This window comes from Lepidochelys olivacea (genome assembly GCF_965140295.1).
Source record: "Lepidochelys olivacea isolate rLepOli2 genome assembly, chromosome: 2".
Classification (NCBI taxonomy): domain Eukaryota; kingdom Metazoa; phylum Chordata; order Testudines; family Cheloniidae; genus Lepidochelys; species Lepidochelys olivacea.
In genome coordinates, this window is record NC_140412.1 from 59,184,023 (window position 1) to 59,197,035 (window position 13,013).

The 13,013-nt window shown below is 39.7% G+C and overlaps 1 protein-coding gene across 1 annotated transcript in view; it reads left to right on the forward strand.

The window, feature by feature from the left end:
* Positions 1 to 13,013, forward strand: part of EYA1 (EYA transcriptional coactivator and phosphatase 1) — a 231,549-nt gene that overhangs the window by 63,416 nt on the left and 155,120 nt on the right. The window contains exon 2 of the mRNA XM_084620524.1: positions 8,796 to 8,950. The gene's annotated coding sequence lies outside the window, so the exon portion shown is untranslated. The remainder of the gene's footprint in view (positions 1 to 8,795; positions 8,951 to 13,013) is intronic.

Genomic DNA, 13,013 nt, shown 5'->3' on the forward strand with positions numbered 1-13,013 from the left:
CATTCTTCTTTCCTATTTTTTTAGCATTGTTGTTTTAGGCTCTGAACCGGCAAAGACTTACATGTGTGCTTAACCTTGTGCTCTGAAAGTAATATGGTTTAAGTCAATAGGTTTGCTCACAATGGTTATGAATTTAAGCATGTGCTTACAACTTTGGAGGATTCAGCTTTTGTCTGTAAGCTCATTGGGGCAGGCACTGGGCTGATTTTTTCTGTGTGTGTGAACAATGCCTAGTGCATTGTGTGTGCTACCAGGACAGAAATTAATAATAAAAATAGTGTATACATTTGCTCACTCAGTAAACCACTATACGTAGAGGAGAATAAACTAACAAAATTTGAAAGTACCTACAGATTTAATCAGAAGATATTCTTGTTGAAGGCTGATGACCTTTTCTTCATTAGCATGAATTTACCTTCAAGGCAAACATTTTTCAATCAGTGCTAATTTGCATATAATTTATCAAGAGAGAAGGAGAGCAAAATAATTTTATTTAAAGATTTCCCTTTGTTTTAAGTGTCATTAGCAGTTCTGACTAATCAGATTTTTACAATCTCATCAGGCGCTTTTAGAAAATCTCTGTGAACTCATCTGGAGGATGCATTTATTCCTAAGTGTCCTGTATTGCATTACAGCACAGTAACGAGTCACCGACTGCTACAGATGTTTATGTGAAATGCAATTAACACTCTGCCAATTTAGTTTTTATAGGGACGCAATCAATTTTTATTCATTTTAAAACCAGAATGCCTTCTTTTATTGTGTGCTGCCTCTCTGCTGATTATATAGCTAAACAAATTATTCTTCTGTTTGTAGTAAATGGCAGTGTTTAGGCAGTAGAGTGGCACATTATAAACGGAGCACACATAAAGCAGATATTAAATATTGGTTTATGGCAGTACATGCAAGAAATGTTCCTTCTAAAGGCTAATTCTAAAAATAAATTTTAGTTTTGTTTATTTAAAAAAGCACTTAAAAATATTTTTTGGCAGTTGGATTGCACAATTTGTAGATTGATCTTTCTGGAGGGAGAAGAATGATGATGTTTCTAGGTGTTTATAAAAGGCCTGTTCATGTAAGGTGCTGAGTATCCTTAATTCCCATTGCCTTTTTGGGGAGTTAAGGATACTCAGCCATTAGAGAATCTTTCCTGAAAGTTGTATATTATGCCACTTCAATTAACGAATTAAACTTATTATCTAAAATTACAATGAAAAGTACAACATTATAATAAATAATAGTCTCTAAGTTGAGAGAGATCCGGAGGAGTCAGTATACTCAACAAATAAGGAGCTTTATTCTTCAGTGGTATGCAAGGGCTGCCTAAGGCTCATACAGACTAAAGATGGATTGAATGTAGACTCATCATTGAACTCTCAGCTTGTCTACTGATGATATTGCTGTGGTGTTAGGCATTCAAGATCAGATAGGCATTGAGTGTGCGGGGGGGAGAGTGCAGACCCAAAAAGAGCATGGGCAAATTGGAAGGGGGTTTAAGACTCTTTTGCATAGAATACACTTCGCTGCAGTGGCCATCTGTGTTAGGAAAAGGCAGTACACTCCCACCTTAATATAGGTTCCTAGCTAACCTTAAATGTGTGCCATGTACCATTATGCAAAAGGGATTGCCATGTGTTGGGTTTTCTTCTGTTTTGGAAGCATGCATGCACTGCTTCCTACATTTCCTGGCCTGTTTTTTCCTCCTTTTGACTGCCCTTTTGGTCCACAAGTAGCCCAAGAATCTATAAAGCTATAGTTTATCTTTTGTTAGCAGTTCATCTCATGTCACCCCCTGCCTTTATGACAATTAAGGTTGTACACAGAAATTATTGCTGAACCAGTTAGCTACCTGTCGTTCATATGGCAGCATAAATATTGCCAAGAGCCAGCAAACACAATTAAAGACTGTATCATAATGAATATGCGGCGGGGGAGAGGGAGATTAAGATTGCACATGCAACCTTAATTCTGGCATTTCCTAACTTTTTAGTTCTTTACTTTGAAACCTTAATCATCTTTTAGCATAATATTTTGTGTGTTTAATTTCCTAGATTTCTAAAATACAAATGGAAATAACAGAAATGCCATCATGTGGCATCATATTGATACCCACATGGGTCATCAGCAAGAGTGGAATCTTTAGATTTACCCCACCCCATTAGCTCAAGTGGCAGAGGTCTGTAACTGAGAGCTATCATCCTCTGTGTGGGCCAGCACTAGAAGTTTGCCATTTGGTTTCACAGATGTTTGCTCGCAGCAGAGGATTGGTGAGACTCAGGAATCTTGGGTTCCATTCCAGACTCTGGAGGGAATAGTTCTCTAGTTGGCATAGACTCTTTTGTCCTCTATCCCCCAAGCGTGACCCATTCTGGCCTTACCCTTCTTGCCTTAGTCCTGTCTCTTCCTCACCCCGGACTCCTCATCCTAGTCCTGTTCTCACCTAGACAGTGCTGTTCTCCAATCCTCAGGCTATTCTTCCCACGTCCATTTTCCTTGCATAACAAGTCCTATTCTTACTCCTCCACAGTCCCTACCATTCCTAATCCCAGTCCCCTTGCCCAGCCATCCGCTGGTCACTGCCCATTTGCAGCTCCTTGCGAAGCTAGTCCCAATTCCCCATCTTCTGGCTCCCCATCCTATCTATCTCTGTGCCCTACCACCCATATTCACTATTCCCACCGACTTCCAGACTTAATCTGCCCTCTTTTCTTTTTGAGCTCCTTGTCCAATCTGTCCCTTCCCTCTGCTACTTGTCCCAGTCTTTTTGAACTATCTTTTTCCCCATTCTCCTCCCCCCAACTCTTCATCTGATCTGTCTTCCTGCTCCCCTGATTCTGAGTCCTAGCCTGCTCCCCTATGAGCTTCAACTGATCTAATTGCCCTCAATAATGTATTTTCCCTTGCCTCCATCTCAGAAATGGCCAAAAAGTTGAACCCGAGGTAGAAACCCAGCATAGAAAATTTCAGTCTGAATGGTTAAAGTTTGGGGAAATTATAAGCAATTGAAAACTATGTTTTATAATGGGAAGCGTCGGGCAACCTTAATTGGCAATTGAATCAGCCTGCTCTATAATCCGATTCAGTTCTTTTGCTAACTAAGTGTTCGGCTATATTTTATTTAAAGATCTGGTTTGAAAAGTAACATGCAGTACCAAAGATTTTTTCATTATAGACCTGTTTCACCATTTCTTTGACAAATCTTTGTTCAGCCTGTTTTGCGATGAGCAGTTCCTTGTTGGATCACTTAACTTTGGGCCTCAGCATGGCTGTGTTTTGGTTTGTTTTTCTTCTTCCAAGTACCATAGCATTGATCTGTTTGGTTACTGTGTGATCATAACTCCTTGTAATACTGATGGAAGTTTTATATGCAGGCCTCTGTGCAGGATTACATTCCCAAAAGAAGAAACCAAATGAAAGGTGAGATTAGGCTGAGAAAAAAGAGTATTGATAGCTAAGAAATGAGAGTACTGCCAAGGAAGGAAGGAAGTGATATGGACCTAGTTCTCTTCATCTTTAAAGCTTTCATGTAGGGTATGTATTTGAGTCTTCTGGGATCCACCAGCCAAGGGACCAGGAGCTGCGATGCCATCTCTGCCAGAACCAGAGGGTTCCATGACACAGTACTACTTCCAAGCTTCAAGGCCAACTGCCAGAATTCTTCTTGCTGCAAGACTCTTACCGGTTCATTAAGATGAAATGTAGCCAAATACGGAACATCAGAACAACCTACATTCATCTATGGAACAATTCATATGTTCAATTGAACTAAAAATGTAAATAAAGGAAAAAATGTGAGAAATTCTATCCGGCCGCCATCCTCTTGTTCACCATGGCTCTTCTCCACCATCTCATTATGTCTGCTGTGCTCTAATTGTTTTCAGTCTACCTTGACATTTATAAGCCCTTGAGGGCAGGGACTTTCTTGATATTCGCCTATAAAATACAATGTATATTTATGGTACTGTGCAAATAATTGGTTATAATGTTGGCTTATTTAGGGCTTGATTCTGCAAGGCGCTGAGCATTTTGGCTCTCATCGAGCCTAGCACTTAAGCATATGCTTAATTTTCAGCACTGTGCAACACAAAGTTGAGCATGTGTTTAAAAGTGTGGCTGGATTAGAGTCCAAATGCTCAGCACCTTGCAGCTCTTAATCTTTAATTTTCCTTTTGAACCACGATTAATGGTTCTGAGTTACACAGATATTTTTGTGTAATTAAAAAACTACTGAATTTTCCCTCACAAATCTAGTCATAAACCATTATATAGTTTTATGTATTTACAGAAGAGAAAAGTTGAAGTTCACATATTTGTTCTTGGTGAAATACATTCCCTTCCTAATAACTTGATGAAGCATTGCAATTCAGATTTAAAGAGAACATTTATAAAGTTTAATGAAAAACAATTTTAAGTCTGACACCTAAAGACAAATCATTTATTCAGATTTATTCTGTAGAGATTTTGTTTTTTTATTCAACTATTTTGACCTGATCTAGCTTGCTATGGAAAGTAACCAAATACTGCCACCAAAGGTGCTAATACTAATTATGCACAACCAAGCTCGGAGTTTTTCTAGGCCTCCCTGCAGACAGCATGAAGGCCTCTTGTTTCACTTCTAAAAATTTATTAGTATTCAAGTTCAGTGAAGCCTTGATGAATAATTGCAGAAAATAAACACCCATAGGAAGTATGGAAAAGGTGAACTGTAGGAATTGTTCTGACGCTTTGCCTAGAAATTAGATGAGATACATATTTGACTTTCTTTCCTGTTTCTGCTGGCATTTTTCAAAGGAAATGCTAAAATGACTGTGACGTTTTAAAGTAGTATTAAAAAGATAAACCATTGTAAAATGGGGAGGGGGGAGCTGAGGGGGAGAGAAAAAAATCCAAAAATGACCAGTTAGGACACTTTAATGAATGGTTGAATGCACCTCAAAATGAAAAACAGATGTTCTGTGTTAACTTCAATAGCAAGCTTTCTATTCAGATTGAGGTAACTGGACCATCTACTTGGATAGAGGACAGAAACAATATAGATATTGTGCAAGAAGAATTTATACATGTTATATGTTCCATAGATAGTATTGTACTGGTATGTTTCCATACTTTTTTTTGCTGTTCGCTTTAAGGCATATTTAGCATGATGGCTGTAAATAGAAAACCTTGTTGTAACATAAATGTTGCTTTGAACAGGGCTGTTCTTTTAGCAGGTATTTAAGAGGACTCTGCTTTTATATGAAATATACTTTGCATGATACACAGAAAACAAATTTGTAGTCTGACCTTTCAGTGGACCAAAAAACCAAATACAATATATAATTATACAATATACAAATAAAAGGAAATTGGGAGTTTATCTGAGATATTCAGTGTAGTGCAGCATATATTTGGATTTGGTATTTGGATAATGCATTCTGTTAAGAGTTCTGTTCCTCTTGTCATTCATTTGAGTTGGGCAGCCTAGATGTAGCAGATTGGGTATGGAAAGGAAAACAATGAACTCTTGATTTGTACTCCTGAATCTCCGAATGGCTCAGTCTAATTTTCTTCATCTGTAAAATGGGCATGATAATGCAATTGATACATAGCTGCCTCATGGAGATGTTATGAGGTTTATGAAATTCAATAACTACTAGTGCAGAGTACTACACTTAGGAAAGAAAAATCAAATCCTCAACTACAAAATGAGTAATAACTTGCTATGTGATAGTACTGCAGAAAAGGATTTGGTGGTTATTGTGGATCACAAATTGAGCAGGAGACAACGGTGTGATGCAGTTGTAAAAAAGACCGGTATTCTGGGGTGTTGTACGTGAGATATAGGAGCTAACTGTCCCCCTCTACTCAGCACTGTTCAGGCCTCAGATTGAATACTAGATTCAGTTCTGGTTGCCACACTTTAGGTGAGATGTGGACGAATTGAGGAAATCCAGAGGAGAGAAACAAAAATAATAAAAGCTTTTGAAAACCTGACCTATGAGGAAAGGCTAAAAAAAGGGTTTTAAGAAAAGAAAAGTTTAGTCTTAAGAAAAGAAAACTGATGGGAGACCTGATAAGTCTTCAAATACGTTAAGGGCTGATATACAGAGGACAGTGATCAATTGTTCTCCATGTCCACTAAAGGTAGGACAAGAAGTAATGAGCTTCATCTGCTCAAGGGAGATTTAGGTTAGATATTAGGAAGCTATAAGGGTAGTTAAGCACTGGAGTAAGCTTCCAAGGGAGGTTGCGGATCCCCATTATTGGAGGCTTTTAAGAATACGTTGGATAAACATCTCTCGGAGATGGACTAGGTATGCTTGGTCCTGCCTTGGTGCAGGGGTCTTGACTAGGTGACTGCTTGATTTCCATTTTAGCCCTACATTTCTGAGAGTCTAAGTTTAATGAGTTAAAGTTTGAATAGCATATGTATAAAGTGCTATTCATTTTTAGAACACATATGTCCCGACCACTGGTGGGCCCCACCAATCAGCTCCTCTCTCTCCCTCTCTCCCAGTGCCTCCCGCCCACCATGAATCAATTGTTCAGTGACAAGCAGGAGGTACTGGGGGGAGAGGGCAGAGTGAGGGCAGGGCATACGTGGAGGAGGGGTGGGAAGAGGTGGGTTAGGGGCAGGAAGAGGTGAGATGGGGGTGGCAGTTTGGGGGAAGGGGTGGAGTGGGGAATCGAGCAACCTCGGGGAAATGAGAAAGTCAGCGCATGTGGAGGGAGGTGTAGGAAAAGGAAAGCTCAGAAAGAACTGTTCCAGTTTATCTAGTCAATAATCCACAAAGTAAGCCATCCCCAAGTAGATAGTGACATGAATCATTATGCTTTCCAGAAGTAGACCTTGATGTGGTAGATCATAATGGCACATATGGTGGGGACAGGGTGTGGTGAAGCCAAGCTGCCCTGTACCTGATCTCAAGATTGTAGCAGAAGTTAGAGTAGGCCCCCTGCTGCTTTAGCTTGACAGTTGAGTATCAGGGAGCCACAGCTGGCTCTCTCTGGCTGCCCCGCTCCACTATATCTGAGCAGTGGTCAGGCATCATATGGAATGGAGGCCATTATTTTTGTTTAGTTCATGTGCCTTTATGATCTACCAAGGTCTACCATAAGGGCTAATATATAATGGCTAGTACTGTTATACATACCCTGTAGTGATAATTGTATCAGTTCTAACTCTATGTTAATTCTTCTTTCATGGTTGTTATGATGTTTAGATGTTTAGTTGCTGTTTAGATGTTTAGTTGCTTGGCAAAATTGAACTGATTTAGCACTATAATTTAACCTTCTTGTTCGTCTGATGTCATAGGCCCAGATTCCTCTCTTTCTATAGATCCCAGAGATGTCGGTTGAAATCTGTTAATTAGATCCTATAGGCTTGATTGTTCTCTCCTTTCTCTGATAGAGCAGAGGAGCACATTCTCTCTGCACCATTAAAGCGTCAGTCTGTTTCCACTGAGTGACTTTGAACATTGTGCCCAGGGTTTCAGTGTTGGGGGAAGTAAAATATTATTTTTATTTTGCATAGCCAGTGGATGTTTGTTGTTCTCGTTGGCTGCAGAAGGTTTTTTGGTTTATATGTCTCTTCTCATATTTTAAATAGTCTGGTACTTTCCTTAGTCACTCAAGTTTTCTCCGGAGGTCAGTGGATCTTTCCTCACTTGTATTGTTCTAACATCCTAATCTAGTCAGATGAACAAGACGTGGCCCCTTTCCCCTAGTTACATTCTATGCCCTTTCTTCACCTCTTCAAGGTTATCAGCCCTCGGATGAGGCCAGAAAGATGGGAAAGAAAGAGTTAGTCCTTGGTGGTGGTTTTCTTCATTATGTTTTCATTTCTCATCCAAAAGTAATATTTTTATTTTATCATTTCACTTTTTGTCATTGGTTTCTTCTGGAACTTTTGTAATTACTTGTTCACTTTTTCATCTGTAGCCATGATCCTGGCTTTCTATCTTCACCAGCAGACTCAGAAGTCAAATATTGTCATTATCAATGAAATCCTAGATCCTAAATTTCCTCTGAATTTGCTTCTGAGAATTTTCTTTAATTTCTTCATCAAATTAGATCACCTTTCCTGTTTCTTAATGGTTTTCATAAACATTTTGGGAGTTCTGCTCCCCTTCCTCTCCCCAAGGTCCTTATCTTGTCTCCTATGTGAAATCTTAGTGAGTTCTTTAATAACACTTAATTTTCAGGTTAAGGAGCAGTATATCAGAGTCAATTGACCCAGGCTCGTAGACTCATTGCTGCAGGTGTTTTTGCAGTGAAGACGTACCCATGGGCACAGCACGTGGTTTTACCAGCCACTTTGTATATGTCTACACCGCTGCTGGGAGTGAGTCTCCCCACCCAGGTAGACAGACTCTTGCTGGCATGCTAAAAACAGCAGGGTGGACGTTGCAACGCAGATTAGCGTACGGGCTCTGAAGCTCACCAGAGCCCATGCTCCAGGCCGAACCACAATCTCCACATGGCTATTTTTAGTGCACTAGCCCCACTAGCACAAGTTTGTCTATCCAGGCTGGGAGGTTCACTCCCAGCTGCAGTGTGGACATACCCTAAAAGATCTGTCAAACTCGTACCAGTATTGGAATGGGTAGGGCATTGCTTTTAGCTGCCTCTTTGATCCCAGGCTTACAACAGTGTTGCAAAATAGACAGTCTTGGCTAGCTAGGCCAGATTTATTAAACAGAAGGCAAAAAGAGAGTGATAGGAAAGAAGAAAAAATAAGGTGGGGGGGAGGGAGAAAAGGACATGTTGGGAGGAGGAAGGTGTACGACAACCGGAACCCAAGTCTCTCATTCTAGGTGCTGTTCAGGATTTAGCTCAAGTTGGTGGAGATGGTGATGTCATCTGGGTCCCACTCTGGCCTGGAGTGACCAAGACAACTCTCAGGATCATGAGGATGAAGGCCCAGTGGTGTCAAGGTGGATCCTGGGGTGGCAGCCATGATGATAAAATGGTAAAGCTTGCTCTTTTCAGTCCATCTATCCTTCACTCCAACATCATAATTATTCCTCCCCCCAAAATCTTTTTAAGGACCCCCAAAAGGGGTGATAAGCAGAATAGCTCACCTTCTCATTATTTTGTTGACCATTTAGGCCTAATTTCTGACACACCTATTTTGGTTTATTAATTTCTGGTTCCCTCCTCTTGTTTACATGATGTGATGTTATGTAGTCTTTGGATTGTATTAGTAGACCTTTTTGTTTGAACTAATTCAGCCTTTCTGTCTCCTTTTTGTCTATTTTCTATCAACGTTCATTGTTACAGGTTCCTGTAACGTTTTGTGAACCTTGATCCACATTCCAACAGTCGAGATCACAATAGGGTTAGACCGACTAGACCCCTGTTGTTACAACTCTTTAGAAAAACCTCAGTGTAACAGAATTGCTATTAGTTGCCTTAGTTAATTTCTAAACAAAAATGAATTATGTCCTGTTACTCTGACTGGATTAGGACATTGTCACAAAATGTAAGACGCACCTTGAGTCACTTTACTTTTGACCCAAAAGTAGTTGCAGACCTTGATCAAGCCCTTACTGTCCTGCTCCCCCTTTTTTTAGCTGCTCCAAAAAATGGTTGTGATATGTCTGGAGTTACTCATTAAAACCTGTCACTTACAAATTCAAGGATGCAGAAATAATTGGTTCTGCTTTGTGAATTCAGAATTAGGGCTTTGCAGACTGCTTGGTTTCAGGTGAGCTCAGGGGGGGGGTGTCTATGCAGAGTGTATTCTGTGGTGTTAGCCAACAGCCCAGGTTCATAAAAGTTCTCAGCACTTCCTTCATCTACCCTACCTGTTTGCCCAGCCCTCTGTAGCTTTGATGCCTTCAGAAGAAAACCAGTGGCCTGCTCCTGAGCTGCTTCTTGAGTCCTCTCACCTGACCCTGACACCATCACAAAGATCTCAACGGAGTACATCCAGCAGAAAATTTGGGGGCAATTTGTTAATGTCAACAGGCTTTCCAATTCTTGACTGACAATCTGAGGGGTTTGGCAGGAAGGCTCCTTCTCGCAACTCCCCAAAGGCTAGAGTGAGCTGCTTTAGTAAGATCAAAGGTAGAGATGTCTAATCCCTAACACAGTAACTGGAGAATACACTAGGGATTACAGGGCATCTCTTCCACATGTGGTCACTAGGGATAATGGGGCATTTCTGGTCCAGAGCCCAGTATTCTGACTGGAGATAGATGCAGGAATGTTTTCCCTTTTCCTACTGCAGTATAGGAATGTGTGTGCTGGGGGTTTTGTTGCTTCCTGCCACCCTTAGAAGGTCTCTGGGAAATCCACTACTCTTTAAGGCTGTAGGGAGGTGTAGTAGAGGGCCATTTGTCCCCAGGAGATTGGAAGAGGAAACCAATTATTGGGTCCCTCTGAAGGTGACCAAAGATAAGAAGGGGCAAGGGAAGGATCTTTTAGTATTGAGGTGGTGGGAGATGTGTGATGTCTATGAAGGAGGAGATTGGGGTCTCATTGAAATTCATGCTAGCCTGTCTTCAAGCAGTTTTGCTAAGGGTAGTTTGCCAACACCCTGGCAACAGACCATGAAGGTTTGTGTTCACAAAATACACACATGGTCAAAAACTGCAGCTTTGAACAGTTCTGTACAGAATATCCCTCCCAGCCTCTAAGCAGGAAAAATATTACTGTTTTGGTTTCTTTTTATTTTAGGTAGACGTCTACTGTGTAACCAAAGTTTTGTTGTTCATTGTGCTGACTAGTATGTCTCAGAGAGAACTGAGGTCGTGGAAATTATCTGGGGAAGGATTTCACGGCAGCAGGAAGAAATCCAGAAATGGCAGTACAAATATTGCTTTTGATTGGTTTTGCAGTCTGTTAAATTGATGTGAAGGTGGGAACACTTATTACATATGAACTGGTGAATTGAGAAGCAGAAATTTTATTTTATTTTGGCCAATAGCAGTTTAAATTGTAATTTCTTGTGTTTCTGTTTACTGTTTTTTGTAAAGGGCAGGCCAAGATCTTATTGTTCTAATTTGTTGAGAGGAGGCTCTAAGCCCTCATCTGGGAAGCCATTTTTCAGCCCTGAATTCAGTTTGAATATCAGACCCAAAGTGTGTCAGAGTTTCTCAAAGATACTTGTAGAAAATTGATGGCTTTCTAGATCTAAATGATGATTGGAGTGTGCTAGAGTTGCATTTACAGGACACTTCCTGTGAATCTCAACATTTCCTGTAAAAAAATAAAAAAATTAAAATACACATGTAAATAAAAATCAGATCCCTAACGCAAATTATTTATGCACAAAAATAGGGTTTAAAATGAGTTTTGGAAAAATGGTGAGTTCACATAACTGTACAAATATTCTTTCTACTGTTAATTCTCATTCCTTAGTATCCTCATCTGGGCGTATATCAGTGTAATGCATATCAGCAGAAAGCAGAACTTTCTGTAAAACGCCTTGCTAATTGACTCAGTATTGCTGGATACTCATTCATTGGCACAATGCATTGAATAAGCAGCTAGTACAAAATGAATTAACAAGCTGATGAAGTGAGCTGTAGCTCACGAAAGCTCATGCTGAAATAAATTGGTTAGTCTCTAAGGTGCCACAAGTACTCCTTTTCTTTTAACAAGCTTAGTTTGTTGCTGAAGTTATTATATTTTCATATTATGCAGTGATCATAATAGATTTGAGGACGCATGGAAACCATTGTTCAGCCTCATGGCAGTGTTAAATTCTGGTTATTCAAGTGAGCCCAACTGGCTGACAAAGTTGGGAGTTTAAATTGCCTGTCAGGAATTAGTACAAAGTAAAAATGAATACAAATATGTGAAGTAAAGAAGGAAAGGCAGTTATGTCGGGTAGATTTGTTTATGGTTTGATTCCCCATCAAATTTTTTTCTTATTTGAGCCCTCCACCTGCGCCCACCCCGATGACTCATTTGATTGCTCTCTTACTATGTGGGGACTTGTGGGTTGCAAAGGAAAATAGAAGTTGTCAGTTGTAATTTTGATCTGTGTTGTGATATCTGTAGCAATGCCAAATATGGTTGTCTGCTAAGCTTTTTTTATGCAAATACTAGTTCCGAGACACAAACTGAAATAAAGTTTATAATGTTAGCGGGGGAAAATAAATAGAACATTCTAGCTTTTTTTTTTAAACAACCAATATTTGAAAGCTAAGAAATTCAAAATTAAGGTTACATTTCAAGCAATTATGGAAAGGATAAGTTGAAGGCGACTTGCAAAAGGAGGGAAATAATTTGTGCCCTTTGTTTGTTATATATAAAGAAGGCCCAAAACTCAATTTCACAATGTTCATCTTGGTTTTTTTTTAACCTTAGAAGTGTGATGAATATCGAGTATCATCATGCTTACTTTTGCTGGATATCTCTTTGGAGGAGCGGAGAACTAGACTGGGAGCTTCCTTAGCTCTTAGTTGAAGGGGTGGGTTATTAAATGTTCAGCAAAGAAATCCTTCCTCCCAACTGTTTCTATGGCATTTGTATTAAATAGACTTGAATAAAAACACACACAAAACCGAGAGTTTTAAACAGTTGGCTGCCTTAGGAAGTGGAAGAATGGAAAGGACAATTAGTTTCAAACCTGGGTCCATGAGGCAAGGCATTATAGTAGAAATGATGTGGTTTGAGCACACTCGGCTCTCCCTAAAGTCAGTGGGAGATGAAAATCTCTGGAAATCAGACCACTTATTTAGTTGTTGAACTTCAAGCAGAAAATGTTGGCCTTGATATGTCTCACAATACATGTAAATTGCTGATTGCCTTCAGAAGCATAAAACAAACAGACCACTTAAAAATAATAATTTGTGGTCATTTCTCTAGGGAGTTTTTGCTAGTTCCCTTAAGAAGAACCATCTCAATCATTCATTTTCAGAAAGTCAGTGAGTCCTCTGAACCACCAGGTAGTAAACAGAAAAATTAAGGAGGAAAAAGACCTTTCAGAGAAGCTAAATGATTCCTTTGCATCATATAATAAAGAAAATCTATAAAAAGACCTACTGTTATAAGGTAGCAAAGATGAGGTACTGCTGGAA